The sequence below is a fragment of the Ctenocephalides felis genome, unplaced genomic scaffold (assembly GCF_003426905.1).
Source record: "Ctenocephalides felis isolate EL2017-DRISC unplaced genomic scaffold, ASM342690v1 CF-g0.4_SCAFFOLD_01492, whole genome shotgun sequence".
NCBI classification, from domain to species: domain Eukaryota; kingdom Metazoa; phylum Arthropoda; class Insecta; order Siphonaptera; family Pulicidae; genus Ctenocephalides; species Ctenocephalides felis.
The window spans coordinates 3934923-3943813 of record NW_020537646.1 but is presented as its reverse complement, the minus strand read 5'-3'; positions in this window follow the sequence as shown (position 1 = coordinate 3943813).

The window sequence follows — 8891 nt, the reverse complement described above, 5'->3', positions numbered from 1 at the left end:
ATAATTTATTATTAGGAGTAGTAGTAGTATTGTTTTTACTCATCGTGAAATTATTTCAATAGCAAAATTTTTGATTTCATCAAGCTTAATACTCAAAGAAAATAAATTGAAACTGAAATTTTATTACTTTAAGAATCGTGTTATGGTAAATATAAAGCTTTTCCTTGAGCACTCCAAATTTTCTCAAATTGTTCAAATTGGCATGCAATAAAGAAAGCAAACAGTCAATATATTTATTATAGGGTTCTTTATTAAAATTTTATAGTTTTAAAATGGCTTTGTTTTATAAACTGTGTTATAAATTTTTCCAATATCTTCAATCACTGAAATTGACAAACATTGATGAATTGATTTATGGTACTCGTAGTCGGAAAATCTTAAAAGAAAATTGATACTGGTTGCCAAAACATATATGAAAATTTCATTCTCTATGGAAGTTTTTGAAGATTTTCGGGATTAAGTCATAAGAATTTGAATTATTATTGTTTGTTGATTCTAGTGGAGTATTGTTACATGATTTTAGATATGCCATTGTTAAAGTTATCAATCGATCTATGTCAATTATATTTTCATTTATTATTTAAAAACTATATATAATTTTAATATTTTATTTTTTTTTTCAATAAAAAAACATTTTCTTGCTTAGCCAAATTTAATTTTATCAAATATTATAATGTATTTAACTCATTTTTTATTCAAGACAAAACTAATATACCAATCGGTAAACTCTATTTTGGTCTTAATATTATATATTGTCATTCTTAATTACTATGTGCTTTTGTATTTTAAAAACACATTGTAATTGCATTTTAAAATTAAAAAAATAATTTCGTAGTAGATTCAAATGATTCATTTATTAAATTTTCATGATCAGCCTCATGGATGTAAATAAATGATTTATAACTGAAGCAAAATAAATATTCTTCAGTAGTCATATATTTGTAACAATGATAAATCATCCCAATATTCCCACAATTTAAAAAAATAACATTAAAAAAATAAACACAAAGCTTTATTATTCAAGGGGCATCACCATTGGCTTTTTCATATATATTTGCCTGCGTCAATATATAATAATGTATGCATATGGCATATTTGCTTTGCAGGCTCATGTTAATATTTATTATTGAATTGTGAGGTTTTGTGAGATGTTATTTTGAGTACCTTCTTTGTTGAGAACCAATTATAAATTCAATGCAGACATGCACTTTATGAAAACATTTTGAAGTTGTTATAATCGTTTTTTTGGGATCACAATGGAAAATGTAAATGAACTACAAATACTCCAAATGGTAAATAATATACTATAAAAATTATATATATATATATATATATATATATATAATACTAGCTGGCCCAGTAAATAATGCACATGAATAGTCACTGCAAGTCAGCCTAATCTGAAATTGATTTTATTTAAATTGATTTGGAACATTTGGAGATTTGATGTTTTATTATATTATATTCGTCCTTTTTTCTAATTCATGAATTTTTAAATTAGAATGCTGAACCCAAATATTATATTTTTAATTTTGAAATTTCAAAAAATAAGTGGTAAGATTTACAAGTTTGCCATAGGTTTGTATTGTACCCAGTCTCCTCAAAAGTACCCTTAGTACCAAATTTTGCAAGAAAATATTAGGGATGGTCAACCCTTGATGGAAATAAATTATTGTTTGAAGAAAAATTTAAGTTTTTCCATGAGTTCAAAAACATATGTATCAAAAAAATTTAATTAATAAAGTAAGTATTAGAAAATAGAGATTTTTGGTAGGAGGGTGAAAATGTAGAGCTGTATGTGTATTCTAGTTACAAATAATAAAAAATAACCAAAAAATTTAGGCAAAAAAATAAAGAAAATCTTGAGGGTGACCAACCCTTAGACGTATGGAAAATATACGTCCTAAAATTTTAAATCATACTTAATGTAACTATAAAATTAATGTATATATATAAAAAAGAAAATATATATATACATATATATAAATATATATATTTATATATATACACCATGTATATTGCATATTGTAATTTCTTTTATTTATATGTATAATTTTTGAATATTTCTATACCATATAATTATATATTATTCATTCATATGGACCACTTCATGGAACTTTTTGTAAGGCAAAATGCCACTTACGCCTAGTCGCTTATTCACAAAAAAATATTGAGTTACTAAATAACGTAATGACCATTCCAAGAAATACAAAAACATAAAAACTAATTACAATCACCAAAAAAGAATTCCATGAACTGGTAAAATTTCGTTTTCAGTTTTTATTCATTTAGCCGTGATTAAATTTCAAGTATAATGAAAGTCACGATCTTAATTGCAGTTGTAATTGTGTTTTATCGAACTCGTAGAAAGTGAATGAGTGAAATTCAAAGTGTCTGGTACACGATTCTCATATAGTTTTAATAATACATATATTTGTTTTTCACTACGTGTTCTTTTCTATCTTGATTATATCTTTTAACGGTGAGCGATTTCTTGCGGTGTAATTAACAAAATTATTAGGGAATTTTACATGGAAATAAGATAAGAAATAAGAACTACTTTTATAAAAATAAAAACATAACAAATTTGAAAAAAACAGAATCTTCAAAAACAAATAAGACGTTAAAAATTTGACTAATTCAAAATAAGGTTTAAAAAAAAAATCAAATAAAATGTACAGATGACGCATTTCACACTCACAATCAGATGTTTTTCTGATCACAATTTTTTTAATACCATTTGTTTTTTACCAGTGACTAGCCCAAATCCCCTTAACAAATAGAGGATAAACTCAGTATTGGCTACAGATGCAAATTTTCTCATATCGTATAGATCTTTTGTATTGACGTAGGAAGAAGAGGAGTTCCTTCACGTCTCAACATCAGAGTTGCAGTTGCATTGTGCGTCAGAAGCATTCGTGTTTTGAATCCTTAATGAACTGCATTTCATTTCGGGACACTCATCTCGATATATAATTTATACTTCGTCAATAAACTTTGAAACAGAGGTGACGACACCACAAAATTAAGATCGAGAGATCAAGATACCAAAATTGCTGTGACAATGAAGACAACTCACAAGCAAAAAAAAGTGAACCAAAAATACTAAAAAATCTTATAAAATTTTATTTTTGGATACGTCACTAAGATATTGACATTACGAAGCCGAAACTGATGTGAAATAAAAACAAGCCACATAAGGCAATTTTTAAATATTTTTCTTTATGCTTAGTTTTTGTAATAATCTCATTATTACAGCTAATAATAAACAATAATGTTTATTTTTTATTTATTACTTGAGTTGACGTCGGATCCTACATGGTGAGAGTACGAGTAAATAATGGCAGCTGTGAAATGGAATATAAAAACTACATATAAAGAGGCTTCTTTATATCACGTGACCATTTTTTTTTATAAATTTTTGGACCCTCCCTTCTCCTTGGTGTTACGTGGTGATATTTAAAATTAAGTACCCCGCCCCTCCCCCACCAAACATCAAGTGTACTTTTAGTTTTGAGAAAAAATAGTAAAATTTTGAATTTTTTATAAAATGTTTTGACTTTTTTAAAAAATTGACGTAAAAAATAAATGCACGTGATAACTTACTAGACCTAGACAACTCCATCCACAATGTGATATTTTGTGATTATTTGTCTACACCCTCCCCTTCTCTCCCTAAAATGTAATTATTGGACTCTAATAAACTATCGTTTATAAATTTTATCAATAAATTTAAATAAACTAATAGTTTTGGAACAGAAAAATATCATTTTTGAACACCAAGTGACGAATTCAGCTTTTGGTATGGCCAAGAAGTGAGTAATTTTTTTTATTTGTTAGCATTTTATCTTAAGCAGATAAAAACAAGAAAATATACTCTAATTTGTCTATAATATCTGCAATAGTGTAATAATAAAGCTACAAAAAATTAGGCAATTAAATATTATAAATAACTTGCCAAGAACTCCTGGTGTTTTTATTCTAATACTATTATTCCATTAATATAATAATTAACATGACGAAGAATTTAAATGAAATCATATTAATAGAAGTGGATTTTTGAAGTATATATAGATTAATAACCAATGTAGATTATATTAAGAAAAGTAAGAAAAAAAATGTAAAGATAAAATAACCTAATCATCATTTGGTCAAATATAAGAAGGGTAATGTTGAAGGCACAATGCAGTATGCAAATCCTTAAAACTCTTGGTCTAAATTTTTATCATTATATTGCTTTAATGTGTGAATAAAAAATTGCGTTAATGACTTGGATATCAAAATACATAAATATAAAATATAGGTTTTAAAATTTCTTCAAGCAATAAAATCTTCCTATCCCACGTCGGCGTCAAATCGTATTTTACGACGACGACGTCGAATCGATGATCAAAAAAATATATTTCCCACATAATATTACATATCAGTGCTACTGCATTTTTAATACTTGCTGTGTGATGCATACTGAAAAGAATTTTGATTAAATTCTGCTCAAGTCTGGGTATGTAATTTATATTTTAGTTTAGTTCACACACTAGAATATAAGGGACTTAGTATGTAAAAGTGCCACTTCAAAAAGTATATATATATATATATATATATATAATATATATATATATATATATACAATGTATATGAGATATAAAAATCACTAAAAAAATTATATAAAATATTCAATAAAAATTGAAGTGAAAATTAGTATTATGGGATTGTACTTGCAGAACACCAATATCAAAGTTGTACTGCATTTTAGTTTTAATTGAAAAATTTGATTTTAAATGGATCGTTAGAATAGCAAAATTATGTCTTTTTATAAACTGTTTGATTACAAAATATTAGAGATATTTTATCATTTTCTGCGTATAGATTTATGCTTATTATTAATGGATATGTTAATTCATCGTACATCGGCTCCAATGTGCTACTTACAGAAGCAATGTTATTCTGACAAAGACAGACCACAACACTTTCGAAATCACATTGTAGTCACAATCGACGTCATAGAACTTCTCAAACATAAATATTTAACACGATTTAAAATATAATGAAAACGTTGATCAAAAATTAAATATTTAATCTGTTCATTAAAACGCACGATTTAATTAAATATTTTTTCTCTATTTTATGTTCCGCGATAATCCTATGCCATGATTATGAATTGTATATGAATCAAATATTATTTATCCATCTCTATATTTCATTTCCTACATAGAATTGCTTTTCAATAAACAATTCTAGTAATTAAATATTTTGTTTGAGAATAATTAAAACAATCGGCCAGCTTATGGCTATTTGAATGTTTTTTATGCTTTATTGTTTTACCGAATCAAAGTTATTTAATTAAATTATATTATTATTATTCTGTGCAATTAAATTCATAATTAATATTGTAAAAATAATATTGTCATGCAATTTTGCATATAAACGTGAATAGAGCAAATGATTGATGTGGAAATTTATTATTTTGGTACCTCATAATGGTATAAATTTAAAAAAGTTGATAAGATTGGTGAAAGTGAGTAAAGTTGATTAAATTATGAAAATTGAAAAAATTACTTTTTTTCGAAGAATAGATAAAATCAATATTCAGAATAATATTATATTTGAAAACGTTGTTTCAATTGAAAACAATTATAAAATTGAAGGAATAAGAATTTTTAAAAAATAGTTAAAATAGATTAAATTGTTGAAAGTGATGACCATCAAATTGATAAATTACTTAATATAAATAAACTCTTCAGAAATGATGATAATTAGTAAAATGATAAATATCATAAAACAGACAAAATTAGATATTAGTGATGAAAATAAATCTTGATATTGGTTTATATTATGGTATTACTAGTATGTACCATTTCCATTAAAATAAATTGAATGTGAAATATCATCCAAAAGAACAAAACCAAATACAATCCTTGTTCATTGTTTGAAGTGTAATAAATCTTTAATTACCTTCGAATAAAATCATAAAATGAAAATTGCATAGAGTATATAAATAAACCTTTTTTGTCATTTTATGTGATTGATTAATATTCATATAAGATATACAGTTATAATAATAATATATGAATTAAATCTATTGCTCACACAATACAAAAAATAAAGCTCAAAGAAGTGATGAAAAATATAAGACAAACTGAATTTTTATATATTAGAAAAGTTCTAACTAGTGGTGCAATGGCATTGTGCCTTAAGACAAATTGCTGGAAGTTAATAATAGACAAATTTAAGCAATACTCAGATTTTTTTGTTTTTGCGATTACATTTACGACTTTTTGAAATATGTAAAATACATTGAAAATTGTATATTTTTTAATATTATTCAATAATTATGAAATTTTTATTGATTTATGAAAATCGACATTTTGGACTTTTTAATTTTGAAACCCATTCAGTCGGTTGATCCATACATGAAGAAATAAAGCAGATAAGTACGTGCACTATTAAATAGTGAAGTAAATTAAACATAAGAAAATAATTAATTTAATATGCAGTCACATAAGTTTTGCACAAATGTAAACTCAACAAATGACATTAATTGCATATTATATTATTTGCCTAGACTTTACAATGCATTTAAGTACCTACTTTCATACATTCATTCCCATAAATATTTAACTCCTCGTCTTCCTTCTGCAATATCAATCTATTTTACTCCTCGAAGCAAACGGAGAGATTTGTACAAACATCTATTATACATTTGAGGAAGAACATTCCGTTAATAGGTTATTGTTGATTCTTCCCACAAGGAATTTGGGGAAATGAATTTCCTCTATCAGCTTTTATATCTTTTCTGGAAGAAGTTCATAAATCACATGAAAATACCGCGTTTATCATTGATAAGTATCTGTTTTGTGGATGCGTGAGACGGTGACTCTACAAGATCAAGTTCTAGGCCGTTACGAGTTGATGTTCATCCCCTCTTGTTAAAATTTCTATCCCACTAACTAGTTTCGACGTTTGTCCCGATAAAAAAAAAATAATTCTGATTAATAATGGTAAGGAGATTTTGATTTTGGAACTTTGGTGTGAGATAAATATATCAATCATTATTATTGTAAAATAGAATGTGTGTTTTATGGTATTCAATATGAACAAAAAAACTAACTGAACATCTCAATAGCCTAGTAAGGATTTTCTTACTGCATTATAAAGAATATACATTACAAATTACTGTAGTTATAGCAATTTTTTGATATTTTGTATTTAACAAAGTAATACTTAAATCATGCAAATTTCATGAGATTTCATTTCATTCACTGATCAAAAGTAGCATAAAGATGAACTAATTGGTAAAGGTAGCAATTTCCCTGAAGATATGTTATATAAATTTTTCCATATTCGTAAATAATCCACTTAAAATTAATGAAAAACAATTAATTTCTAGTGACATAATGTTGAATAATTTACGTGTCTCATGACTCCACAATTCATTATTTTTGTTAATTAAATCACTTTTCGTGAGCCTCTAATATTTTAGAATGTTGTTCCATAGACTTCATCATCTTTACAAACTAAAAAATAAACTTCTCCTGTAGGAAGCTAGAAATAGAACTAGGTCTTTATATTACGTTAAAAATAATGGATAGAATATTAAAATTAAATGTTTATTTTTGTTTATTTAAATAACCTCCAGGTATCTGGATTGAGTTTAAGAGTGTTCTAAATTAGTTTCGATCTTGGCTAAAACAATTTAGACATCATCATCAGTTTTGTCAGAAGCAATAATATTTCTTAATTAAACAAATTGAAACGTATACAGAGATAAAAATATATTTTCTAGCGCAATGAGTCATCAGAATTAGAAAAATTATAATTATAAAATAATTACAAAATGTAGATAAAAAATATATAATAAATATAAAAAAATATATTGAATACAGGTAAATCAAGCGATCCATTTTCATCTAGAAAAGACTTCGTAGTTGAAAAATATCATCACAATAGCACCAAGGAATCTTTAGTTCTAATTGATGATCTGATAGATAAATATATAAAGAAAAAAATATAATGTAATTTCTACATTCCACAGGTATTTAAGGTGTTTTTAGAGGTCGAGTTTAGGTTTTAAAGTGATCTCTTCGTATTGGGCTAAAATATATACTATATAGCAGCATCTTTCCCAAAGAAGGGGATGATACTAAACCCCATTTTGTCACAATATATAAAACCTTTAATATGAATTGGCATCATACAAGAAATTTTTTACAAAACAAACCAAGAATAACTAAAAATTTTGAACATTTTGATATCAAATCCGAGAATGAATTAAATTCTTTCAAAAAATAAAAACAAGGATATAAATACAAATTTGTGTGGATGTACAAATACAACAGAATGTTAAATGCTTTGTATGCAATATGGATTTGGATGCAATTCATATTAGAATTAAGAGCAATGACACGTCAAACATTTGACAATTCACATTTGATCGCACAGCAAATACATGGCATTTTAGCAGTATTTAGTACCATTTTGTATGAGAAGCACTACGTAACATAGCTCCTGTGTAGAAGTGATCTATTTTACAACAAAAATCGGTCCCTTTGTTAAGCTTTTGAAATTTTTTGGTGTATTGGAAAAAAAATCATGTTTGTTATATTTATTATTGTACCAAAATATTTTTTAATCTTTTAATATTTAATTTAATCTCTATCTCTTTATCATTTACAATTCGGAAATTCCGTAGTGCTATTGCGGCTTAACATAAATGGTCTTCCCGTACGGTCTCGGTTGTCTCTGAAGAGACCGCGGATGACCATCCGGAGGTGGGGCAAGGTCTGGTGCGTTCGATGGCCCCGAGACAAGGTACAACAGCGAGAGCAGTGTCAGTGGAGCAGGCCGTTGAAACGTTTCGACTATAGTACGGTAAACCGTTGTCAGTGTCCAAC